Source organism: Diuraphis noxia, unplaced genomic scaffold (assembly GCF_037042655.1).
Source record: "Diuraphis noxia isolate RWA-SAM2 unplaced genomic scaffold, SU_Dnox_SAM2 contig0004, whole genome shotgun sequence".
Taxonomy (NCBI): domain Eukaryota; kingdom Metazoa; phylum Arthropoda; class Insecta; order Hemiptera; family Aphididae; genus Diuraphis; species Diuraphis noxia.
This window is the reverse complement of record NW_028301714.1, coordinates 35,093,148-35,106,554: the sequence shown is the minus strand read 5'-3', so window position 1 is coordinate 35,106,554 and position 13,407 is coordinate 35,093,148. Positions and strand designations below refer to the sequence as shown.

The following is a 13,407-nucleotide window of genomic DNA, read 5'->3' as shown; positions in this document are numbered from 1 at the left end:
TAATTTAACATATTAGGTACCTGCAGGTATCTAATACCTACATACTAGTAGCCAGTAGGTAATAAAATACAGTTAAGTTACTGAAGTATAATAGGTAGAAATACTTTTTTCAATTTGATTTTAATTCACTCTGTTGATTGATTCTTTTTAGTGTTACATCAACTAAATATATTACTGTAATAGGTAGTATAATGCAAATTAGTTAATTATTACCTACCTATTTGATATTATCATTGCTTCAATTTATATTAGTTTCCTTGTAATGTATTTTATTTACATAATGATACATACAGATTTAATGTCAGGTATGTGATAATAAAAAAATGTATTAACTTTTATAACAAAAATTTCAAATATCTATAAATACTTTAAAAAAATCAAAATATTTTTTAAATTATTCCACCTTTAGATAATGATCATCTAAATATTTATTAATAATTTCATATTGTTTTTATGGTGAGATTTGTTTTTGAATTGCAACAAAACAACAAATCGATTTTGAAAAAAATTGTGTTTTGTAAATTTAATATTCTAGTTGTTTAGTACCTAATTTATTTTTTTTTTCGATTATTAAGAGCATTAAGTGAAATACAAATTATAAATAATTTGTTATCAAAAAACTAATTAGCCAACTTTAAAGTTGAAGACTTAAGTATTTTTAATGATCTAAAAGGCGACGACAGTTACAAAAATTTAAAAAAAACCTTTATTGCTCTGCTCCGAATTTTAAAAATGTTATAATTTTTATTTAAAATAATAATACAAATTTTATAATATTTTATGCCACGATTGAAGTATCCATGTATTTAGTATATACCATCAAAAATAATGAATTGCAAATTTTGTGAAAATTGAATCGTTCAAGGTATAAATATACATCATATTTGAACACTGATCGACTTTTATTTATGTTCTTGTACTTTGAAGTTCAAAGATTTGTACCTTGATCGGCGATATAAATTATAAAATGTTAAAAACGTTGATGCTCAAATAGTATATGCAAGACGTCATGAGTCCATATTTAAAAACTACATAAATAAATATTGAAACGAGCAACAAAAATAAATATAATCGTTATTATCTATTCTGTATATTGGGAAAAAATAATGTTCTTTATTTAAACGTAGAATATGTATAAATCAGCACAATAAGTATAATGTGATATCGTGATAATTGTGTCAGATTACCGCAGATATACTTATGTATATAACCACTAACCAGTATGAACCATTAGTGAAACTGTATTATATAGGCTTGGGCCATTAATTATTATTAACATTGTAGATCATTTAAGATAAGATTTACAGGTACAATGATAAAGTATTCTAATAGTTATGTTAATAACAAAAAATATATAGATGAGATACCTATACATATATTTATTACATATATATGCCTATAGGCCCGTATTTAGCGGGGCAGGTTGACCTCTGCGATAATTTGTTGAATGAGTTGATAAAAAGATAAGAGATCTATGATAATATAATTTCAAAATATTTATTAATTTCACAACTACAAGAATAAACTCCATCTGAAATAATAAAAGCTGCTAAGAAATTACGTATACTATATAACGAAAACGGATGAATTATTCGATAGGTAACAAATGCATACATTTTCAGTGTTTATTTAAGCCATTAGAACAGCCACCAACAACTTTACTTCAAATTAGCTTTTTTTTTTTAAAAATTGATCTTGTAACAACTTTTTCTTACATGAATGTAGCATTGAACATGTTTTTATGCACATATTGGTCTAAAATTGTTCAACCGAAAGATCATTCTCAGTTTTAAAATGTATAAAAAAAATACCTACGGTCTACCATGTCATCTAAAAGACTTAAAAGCTTTGCAATCCTTGCTAATGAATCATCAATAACTAATAAATTAGATTTTAGTGAGATAATAAAAATATTTACTCAGAAACAGGCGATAAGAAAAAATGTATAATTATATACAACAATTTTACATAAAATATGATTTATTTTATATACCTAATATGTTTCTCTGTTATTATGTTATGATTATTAAAAAACAATAAATATGAATCTTTATTGTTTGTTCTGGACTTTTAATATGATATATATATATGTATTTCATATTATATAATTCACTTACTTATATAATATTTATAATATTCTACAATTTACATGTAGGTACTGATATTGACATATTGTTATACTTATACTGTTCAATATGTTACCTATATGATATAGATAATTAGGTATATATTTATAATTTCCATTGCAAGTGGTATAAAAGTAAACACAAAAAAGCGGGTATGAGTGGATGTCGCTCTGCTGTATAGTAAGTTACAAGTGGGTTACTGTAAATTATAAAGGATGCAATTAAATTTGAATCCACTGATATTATATCATTGTATACGAAAACGATTCTGAGCGGAGACAGTTTATCTGTCTAGGATATATTATAGATTATTAAAAATTGTCAAATATATGTTCATGACAAGAGAAGCACGAGATAATGAAGATGATTCAGACTTGGAAGTCGATGGGATATCATTTCAACAAGTACATGACTTCAAATATCTCGGAGTCAACATAAATAATAGAAACTGTATGCATAATGAAATAAAACTCTGTTTAAAAGCTGGGAATGGATGTTACTTTGCTATGTCACATCTGTTTAGGTCAAAATTATTATCTAGGAAAAATAAAGAGAAGCTATATACTACGTACCTCAGACCAGTTGTGACTTATGCATGCTGTACTTGGGCTACAACAGCAGGAGATGAGAATAAACTTAATATATTTGAAAGGAAGGTGTTAAGAAAAATCTATGGTCCCGTATATAATCCTGATACCCAAGTGTGGGAGAGAAGGTCAAACGAACAAATACAACAATTATATGGAAAAGGAAATATAGTACAATTTGTAAAAGGCACTAGACTGGAGTGGGCTGGTCACGTTTGGAGAGCGGATAATAGTATTGTCAAGAAGGTACTTGTAAACAACTTGAACAGGAAAAGACCTCGCGGCAGACCGAAGCAGCGTTGGATAGATGTAGTCAAAAGAGATATCCAGGAGTTAAGACCAGATTGGCATGGAGACCTCCTAATGCATGCATATAATAGAGAAGAGTGGAAGAATTTGATATTGGCAGCAAAGGGCCTAAATGGTCTATAATGCTAAAAAAAAAAAATTGTCAAATCTTAGATTTAAAAAGAATTTTTTTTATGAATTTCTAGCATAAAATAATTTGCAAATTTTTGTGATTTTACGTATTTTGTAAAAATTAAAACTGAATGCTTATAAAAAAAATGTGTGACTGTTTTCAAGCTTTTCTACCCAACAACTACATTTTGATCGATATTAATTTAAAAAAAACTAATCATCATCGAAAATTGCATAGGTATGCTTAGAAATAGTTCAAATTAAGTCGAAATTTTTTGAAAGTTACATGGTGGATAGAATATACTTATATAAACATTTGGTGAAAATTTCATGTATCTAATGTCATTTGTTTTAATGTTACATCAAAAACCAAAATTTATTTTGCAGAAAACTGATTGTGCGTAAAAATTCCCGTTTTTTCCTTAATTTTTAGTTTGTTTATCGTTTATCCCAATTATTTAGAAAAATATTGAGAATTTTTTACTTTTGACCCCCGCCAAAGTACCAACTAGATTCACTTTCTGATCGAACGTCGTACTGAAGTCGATAATCGAAGCACTTTTACTGCCCCAAAACGTGATGACAGACACAAAAAAAATATCAATACATTCCTCGCACCGCTCTGCAGAATCTAAAATCATCCTTACTATCGCCACACGGCCTTCTGAGTATCACCATGTAGTCTTCTACGTATACCAAAGTATGAGAACCGCTGGTATAGGATGTGTATGCATAGGCTAGGATAAGCTAGACTGCTAGACTGTAGGGCATTGAAGAAAGTGGCTAAATGCAGAACCCAGCACCTATGCATGGGCCGTTCATAGAAACATTTTTTTATAATCGACAATCGTTAGCAAATTTTTCTAAACTAGAATAAAACAATATTATGATAATCCTCAAAGAAAATGGAAAACAAAACTTATTTTTGTTTTCGAGTAAATGAACAATTTTTAATTTAATTAATTTACTTATGAGCTTACACCCTCATTCGTTGAATCCAACTTACAAATGTATAAAATATAGCAAAAAAATAATGTTTTGTATGGAAAAGAACCAAGAAGCCTACAGTCGTAACTGAGAAACGAGATTTATTTTTTTGATATCGAAGCTATTTACAAAAAAGTTATTCAAGTTTGAAAAACACAAAAATAATGTACCTATTTCGAAACAATGAGAACTTTTTTTGTAAAGTGACATCAAAAAATTAAAAACTATGTTTCACAGATAATGTCCAAAACTATATTGTATATAAATTTGGGGTTAACAGTTGTCGTCAATACGCAAACACCTAGTTAGCCACCGCTAGCTAGTTATTCAAAGCAATAGGTTTCGTTATCACGTTGGTTTCACGCAAATTATTTTCATAATTGCCTAGATAATGTATTTTAGATATAGCGTATTACATGATAATATGATTGTACATTTGTACATTATAGGGGTGTAATTGGTTTTTATGCTGTGCTAATTTCACTTAAAATATAAGTATATGCACTTATGCACAAAAACTGGCAAAATATCCATTGAAATATACTTTAAAAAGATCAGGTATGTAAACTAATACATTATGCACTAAAATATGCTAGTTATATATTATATTAGGTTTATAAGACAGGAATGTTTTTCAATCATGGTTTATTTTATTAAAAATGATATTAAATATATTTTATATATATACCGTTATATTATATATACAATATAACAGTATATTACTATATATTATAAGATCAATGATATTAGGTAGGCCGTAGGTATATAGGTACTAGCTATATTGTATATTATTACCTATATTCACATAAGGTAACTATCTTTTTTTTAAATTAGACTCCTCAATTTGTTTATGATAATTCCATAAAAATTACAATAATAATATAATAATTCATAACTTCTGATATTTTAGGTAGGTTCAAATTATAATTATACGTTGTTCGAGAATGGTGAATTATCGTACGTTTATATATATATAATTAATAATTGGTTAACATGAACAATATAATAAATAACTAATCATAGGTTAGATTAGTTAATCCATCATAGAATTTTTTACTGCCACCGAAAAGATTATGTTCGATTTTCGAACTCATTATCGTATGTGATAGGACAACACTGATTACAGAAATTAAGTAATTAATAATATAATATAACTAGTTATAGGCTATATTATCAAATAATTTTAAAATATTTAAAACCTATATGACTATATGATCGGAAATTGCATTATATTCAAATAATGAAATACCATATATATTAATACGTGATAGGCGCCATAAATTATAATATAGAAGTTTTGGTTGAAGTTTATAAACGCTTAGGTCATCGATAAGAATAAATTGATTTTTAGTTAAAACAATTTAAAGATAAAGTAAATTTATTTTTGATTCTGTGTATATTATGTTTTATTTACACGACAACACAACAGCAAAGTATATTTTGTTACATAATCGATATACTCATATAGGTTGTACTTGTCAGTTGTCATGACATGACATAGGTATTTTTTTTAATCTTCCTGATTTCAAATAACAGGGTTAAGAGTTAAGAAACAACAATATTATTTGAGTGGGTATGAGTCAAAATAATTAATATTGTATTTATCATTTTTATAAATAACAGCTTAGCTTGCAAAGTTGTAGTGACGAGTGAATAATAATATTTGTATATGTACCTTATATATTGTGTTAATCAACAGAGAAATTAAGACGGTAAGAATTTTATAACATGTTATAAAAATCATTCCAACTTCTATATAAAGTCCAATATAAAGATACATATATAGATATAGTGTCATTGTATATAATGTATATATTTTTTTATACATATACCTAATAGAATTAAGTCATACTTGTATAGCTGTAATTCATAAATACACATTTAATGTATAGTATTAACTTTTTGTTCATAGTAATATAGTATACATAACTTAATCTGTATAGCTGTAGGTAATGCTATATAATATAGTTTATACTATTTATTTTTATTTATATTCACAATACGCATTCAAAAGTTTTTGATGGCGGAAATGCATTAAATAAGTAGTAATAAAGAAAGTAGATTAGTAGTAAATAAAAAAAAATAAAAATTCAATTCTTACATTTTGTTATAGTTAAATGTAAGAATTGAATATAAATTTTTTTTTCGTATATATTTTTATAGGTATCTTAGAAATATTTATGTCTAGTACCTATAGTAAGTGAATTCTATTCATTAGGTATCATAATATTAAATATACTAATATTTTAATCAACAATTTAGCAGTTAGATTGAAATAGAAATGCATAAGTATCAAATAATCTGTAAACTGTAAATAATCTGCTAAATATGTATGTATATAACGAGTTATAAGTGTATATGTTGGCCACTATACAATAAGGTACACTCCAATATTTTTGTCTTAAATAATAGTTGTTACGAAATATAAAAGAAATATTTCATCACTGGAACTAAAACATTATACTTTCAATATTAATCTTGATGTAATTTAAAATAACCAAAAATGTACCTATGTTTGATTTAGATAGGCATTTATAGGTATATAAATAATAACTTTTTGATAAGCTTAAAAATTTTTTAATTAGGTAGGTTGTTATTCTTAAAAAATATTTGAAGAAATTAAAAAAAATTGACATTATATAGTGTTCCGCATAAAAAAAAATAGAGTTATTATTTAATTATATTTGAATATGCCGACACGCGACGAGCGTGTAAGTATGGGTAATAATTTCAATTTTAATGCCTACATTAATACATTTCATTTACATATAATGTATGATATGATTAAAATAATAATGTTAATAAAATTAAACACGCAATTATCATGAAGTATGAAAAAGACATTTTAATTTAATTAATTATAGGTATACAAAAAACTAAGTTATTATGAGTTTTGATTGGCCAGTTTTCTTATAACAATATCGGGAGACGATTGGTGAGGTAATTACAATTACTAAGAGAATACAAAACGAGAAAAGGTTTTGGGATCCTCTGAGACCTTAAATTTAACTTAAGATAGTAGATTATTGGCTGTCGCCATAAGCGCAAAGTATGACCCAAACGTGGCCCAAAGGCGAAAAAATAAATAACCCATAAGCGCAAAAAAATTACTTTTTTAATAACCCATAAACAAAAATTAATTTCATAAAAATGTGTATTTTAATAAAATCATCGTTATTATTAATTTTTAATTAAGCATTTACAGTGATATTGAAATTAGTTTAAAAAATCAGTAAAAAATAAAAATAATAATGTTGAGTATTATTTTAAATTAGTTAAACAAGTATCATAAATAAATTCATAAATACATTAAACTAATATAATAATGAGTAGGTACCTCAAAATTAAATTTAAAATTTGAAGCCAACTGTCATCAAATATTCCAATTTGGAATTTTTTTTCTTTATACATGATCCAAATTTATGCATTGGAGATGACTATAGGTTTACAATTTATTTCTGATATTTTATCCTACTACCAAGGTACAAAAGTGCGAATTTGTTTTGCGCTTTAGAGTTATCGAAAAAAAGGCGAATTTGCGCTTTTAGGTTTCACCGAGATTATTGATTTAAAATTATAATAACTTAAAAAATAGATCATTGACTCATATAAGTACTTAAAATGCATACCATATCTTTACGTGTGTTATGATAAGATAATTTAAAGTGAAAAACTTACAAATAACAACCGAAACATTTTAATGTTTGGTAAATTAAACTATTATTCTATTATAGATTTTATAGCATTATGTAATATTGTCTACAAACTATATAAATATCTATAAGTAATACTTTATTTTTACTTTGCTTTTTGTATTAGACCTAGACACGTATAGTATACATAAAAGAAAATATACCTTAATTAAGTTTCATTTACCACACTACCAAATTCAACAACTTATATCATCGTTATTAGAACTATAATAATATCATAGATAATTATTAGGTAACTTAAAGCAATCGATTGGATACGAAATCTGGACATTCATTTATAATCTATAGTTTTAAATAAATCCCAGCTATAATAGTTACCATTTGTCTTACTAAGCTTTCTTTTCATTAATGTTATTATTAATTTTATTTTATTTCGTGCTATTCCATATGGTATATCTGTCTGTTAATATTTACATGTTTAAATTTGTTTCTCAACTCGCTTTCATACGAAATATATTACTTGAACCAATGACTACAAACCCTCGGATATAGGTTGGGGTTAGACGATGCTCTTGTGGGTTTTAATATGTCCAGCGATGAATTTTTAAATCCAACGCAATATAGGTACATTTTTTTCTATATTGCAACAATAATACATTTATAATTTATGATATTGCAGTAGTATTTAAGTAATATATGTTTTTCTATACGGGAAATACGTATAAGTAATTTCTCATAAACGATACGTAATGTTAATGTATCACACGTTGAACTAATAGATTTACTAAAAAACATAATATGTAGATATACCTACATGTGATTGAAGAATTATTATAATATTGTTCATATTATATTAGTATTAGTATTTATAAAGTATCATTAACGTTCCGTTGTTCTGTGTAGAATGGTGTAACAATGAACAGGTTCGTGGACTCATGGTTAGGTTAAAATTAGTCTAAATATTTAATCCTTAGATATTATATTATATTTTTTTAAATGTTATACTAACAAAATGTATTTAATTATTCCATATTTTAAACCCTAAAATTTTTCAATAAACAATCATTTCCATTAGCTGCTTTGTTATCTACATATATTAATATGATACAATTCATTAACATTTCAATAACGAACTGGATGAACTAGTATGGCTATGTTCAATATTTTACACTTTTTGCTGTTCCAATAAACACATACAATAACAAATTATATATTGCTACCATTCAAACACAGTTGAATCAATACAAAACAATATAAAGAATATAATAAATGAATACGTTTATAAAAGCATGATTTTAATTAAAAACATTACCTACTTGTAAGTTATAACTTATAAGGTTTATAGAAAAAGATTTGTTTTAACTACTCTTTTTTATTTTACATAAACAAGTAGGTCTTATATACAATAATATAATTATCTATAGATGAATCGAGTTTTGATTTATTATTAATTTGTATTTTAACTTGCAATTTGCAAAATGGTTTACTTACTGCAGATAAATCACTAATTATTAGTTTATTTTTACAGTCAAAAAACTTACGTAGGTATTAGGCCCTAATACCTAATTAGGCCATTAAGCCGTTATTAATCGTTAAGTTAGCTTTAAGCCTTACAAACCTAAAGTGATCAGCCAATGTGTTAACTGCCAGGAGTATGGACACACAAAATCATACTGTGGCTATCACTCACGTTGTGTCAGATGTGGTGATCATCATCAATCTTCTTCATGTCCAAACTCGCGCTCAGATCCACCAAAATGTGCACTCTGTTCTGGGGATCACCCAGCAAGTTATAAAGGATGTTCTGTCTACAGAGATCTTCAGCGTGGCAGAAAACAAATTACAAAAAGTAATTTTTTATCTGATAATGTTAGAAATAAGACTTCAAATGTAAGAGGCACCCACCATCTCTGCCAACCCTATTTGCAATCCTGTGCAATAAATATAAATTTAAATAACGTCCCAATCACCATTGCGGCCTTATACTCCCCCCCCCCCCCACCGAAACACAAGATAACAAACCAAATCCTTACTGACTACTTTCTCACATTAAATCACAATTTTATAGTTGGAGGAGAGACTATAATGCTAAACATTTGTCATGGGGTTGTCGCACAAATAATCCGCGTGGGTTAGTTCTTCAAAATTTTATATCATCCAAATATTTCAAAGTTCTTGTTCAGCCTGGTCCTACATACCTGGTGCTTGTGTATGAAGGTCGGCCTTCATACACAAAAAACTTGATATCTTAGACATTTTTGTTGCTAAAATTCCAAATAACCTATACTGTAAAACAGAAAACCTCCTCGAACCTAATTCCGATCACTCTTCAGTGATGTTAACAGTAAGTACTTCCCTACTGACTAGACATGAGTCTCTTAAATTATTCAATTCCTATACCGACAAGTTTAAATTCCATAATCGTGTTGACCAACAAATCCGTCTCAATGAAAACTTAAAACACCTGCGGATATAGATCTTGCTGTAAATAACCTTACAAAACTTATACAGTCTGCGGCTTGGTCTTCAACAAGAAAACTTCAACCTGCAGCTCATCACCCCCTAATTCCAGAATATATACGCAGTATCATTGTAGATAAACGTAGAGCTAGAGCTTTGTATCAACGAACGCGTCTTCCGTCCGATAAACAAAAATATAATAAACTGGCCAACCATCTTAAAAAAGTTTTAGCGAAATATAAATCCGAATCCCTTGCTAATTTTCTTTCAAATCTATCTACTAAAGATGGAAGTCTCTGGAGAGAGACTAAAAAAATCTATAAATATAAATCTGCTAACCTTCCAATCAAAAACCCAAACGGCAGTTATGTAATTTCTGACACGGACAAAGCTGAACTTTTCAAAGCGCATCTTTCTGATATTTTCCAACCTCACCCTGACATTTTCTCCCATACCATTGTTAATACTGTTAATGATTATCTTAATTCTCCATTCCCTCCTACGACTAGTCCTGTTAAACATTTCACACCAAATGATATTAAATTCGCAATAAGTCAATCCTCCCTTAGGAAATCTCCAGGATTCGACCTAATAACAGCTGAAGTAGCTAGATGCCTACCTAAAAAAGCAATTGTACATCTTTCCTATATTTTTAACTCTGTTTTACGTCTCTCTTACTTCCCAATGTTATGGAAATTCTCTACAATTATCTTAGTCCCTAAACCTAATTAACCACCAGATTCTATTTCCTCTTTTCGTCCCGTAGCCTACTTCCATTTTTTGCAAAAATTCTGAAAAAACTTTTACTCAAACGTTTGCTCCCGTGTATAGCAGAAAACAATATCATTCCCAATTCTCAATTTCGATTTCGTACTGCCCACTCAACTATAAAGCAGGTCCATAGAGTAGTTGATGCCATATCCTACGCCTTAGAAAAAAAACTTTTCTGCACTAGTGCATTTCTCGATATCTCTCAGGCGTTCGATAGGGTATGGCATGACGGCCTTCTCTATAAATTAAAAAAATTTCTTCATCCTACCTACTTTCTTGTTATTAAATCATATCTCTCTGAGCATAATTTTCAAGTCCGTGTTGGTAATGCCTACTCTTCTATAGCCAATATTTCAGCGGGTGTCCTCCAAGGTAGTATTCTCTCCCCCCTCCTTTATAATATATATTCCTCGGATCAACCAACCTCCCCTAACACAATGGTTGCAGATTATGCGGATGACAAAGCTATACTCTCAACTCACTCTAACCCTGTATTAGCAGTTCAAAATCTCCAATCTCACCTTTCTCTTATGGAAGATTGGTACACCAACTGGAGGTTTAAAATTAATCAAGCGAAATCTATCCATACGACGTTCACCCTAAGACTTACCCCGTGCAATGATGTTTTCATTTACGGGACCCAAATTCCAAGTGCTCAGAGCACTAAATATCTTGGCCTAACCCTCGATAAAAGGCTGACATGGGCCCAACATATTAAATCAAAAAGGATAAACTTAAACCAACGTTTACGTCTTTTAACAAATCTCATTTATAATAACAGATACACTCATACTAGTACCAAACTCCTTATTTATAAATCCTTACTTAAACCCATGAGGGCATATGGACTGCAATTATGGGGAAACGCAAAAAAGTCCAATCTAAACAAAATACAAACTTTCCAAAATCTAGCGCTTCGTAAATTATTAAATGCCTCTCCCTATGTATCTAATCATACTATTCATTCAGATTTAAAAATGCCTCTAGTGCATGATGAAGCAAAAATTTATTATAAACGTTTCCACCACTACTTATTATCTCACCCCAATCCCATCGTTAGAAATCTCTCTACCCCAACTATCCCCGGAAACTCTCCAAGAAGATTAAAACGTAAGTGGTGCCGTGACTTGCTTATATAAATCAAGTACTAAATAATTAAGTATACTCAAAAAAAAAAAAAAAACGAGCGAGAGTGTCATTAATGGGTGGCTGCTCTCATCAAACGTATTATGTACTATATAATTTATTGTAAACTGTTTTTATTATTAATATTAATTGTTTTGATACCTTATATATATTTTGTTTCACATTTACTCATTGTGCCTAAGGTATAGATTGTAAATTTCTTAAAAAAAAAAAAAGTTAGCTTTACCCGGTGGCATTCCGTAAGCACGCGCTCATCTTTTTTCTTACCATTTAAATATTAATCATTAATGAATATAATCACTATTTGATTGTTGTTTTTTTTTTAAGTCATAATAAATTATAAGTAATATGATTTAGGTATAATATATAACTTTAATTACCTATTTTACACAAATAAGACTTAAGTTATAAGGGACAATAATTGTTTATAAATGTATAGAAAATAGAACATATTAGTACCTTTACCTAATATTTTGCAAGTGAATTTCTTTTTTCCTAAACTAGTACAACACTGGAACTTACAAGTAACAATGTATCATATGGTATGTGTATCATAATGACATAATATGGTGAAAAATGGATTCATTAAGCTGATAAAAAAAAATAACTAAATAACACCATTTTTTACCTTTAAAGCTTAATATCTTAATATCTGCTTTAATAAATTATTTTCATGGCATACATCTAAAAAAAAAACTCAAATTGTAGGATATATTTATAAATAACTTACAAATCATTAATACGTGTACATAACAATTAACAGCACATATATAACATATTATAACGAATTTAATTTCTCTTCAATTGATAAATAAATTGAGTAATAATATTCTAAAATGGAAAATAAAATAATATTATTATTGCTAAATATTTATAGTTTATAATTAAACGATTATTGATTGCATATACGAATAACGCATTGCTACAACCGCTAATATATATAATTCTATATAGAACAACACAAACAATTTGAATTTATATTCCATTAATTTATAATACAACATTGTATGTAAATATTTTAACTAATGTCAACTTCTAATTTGTTACAGTAAATATTTTGAGTGTTGAAAAAATGAAAATTGAAGAATTCCTGCTCCAAAAGTTAACGACTTACTTATAAAAAAAACCTATTAATATGACAATATGTTAAACTGATTGCCTCACGCAGAAAGCTTTTGACAATACATAAGATACAAGATAAAGACCTTGTTTTAATATTATCAAGCTTTTTAGTTTTTACTCACAAACAAAATATAA

The 13,407-nt window shown here is 27.8% G+C and overlaps 1 long non-coding RNA gene across 1 annotated transcript; it reads left to right on the top strand.

Moving 5' to 3' along the window:
- Nucleotides 1-5,756: 5,756 nt before the first annotated feature.
- LOC149056005 (uncharacterized) lies at nucleotides 5,757-13,407 on the top strand. Its single transcript, XR_016191805.1, has 3 exons — nucleotides 5,757-5,832; nucleotides 9,424-9,622; nucleotides 13,200-13,407. It is a non-coding gene; the product is annotated as an uncharacterized LOC149056005 (long non-coding RNA).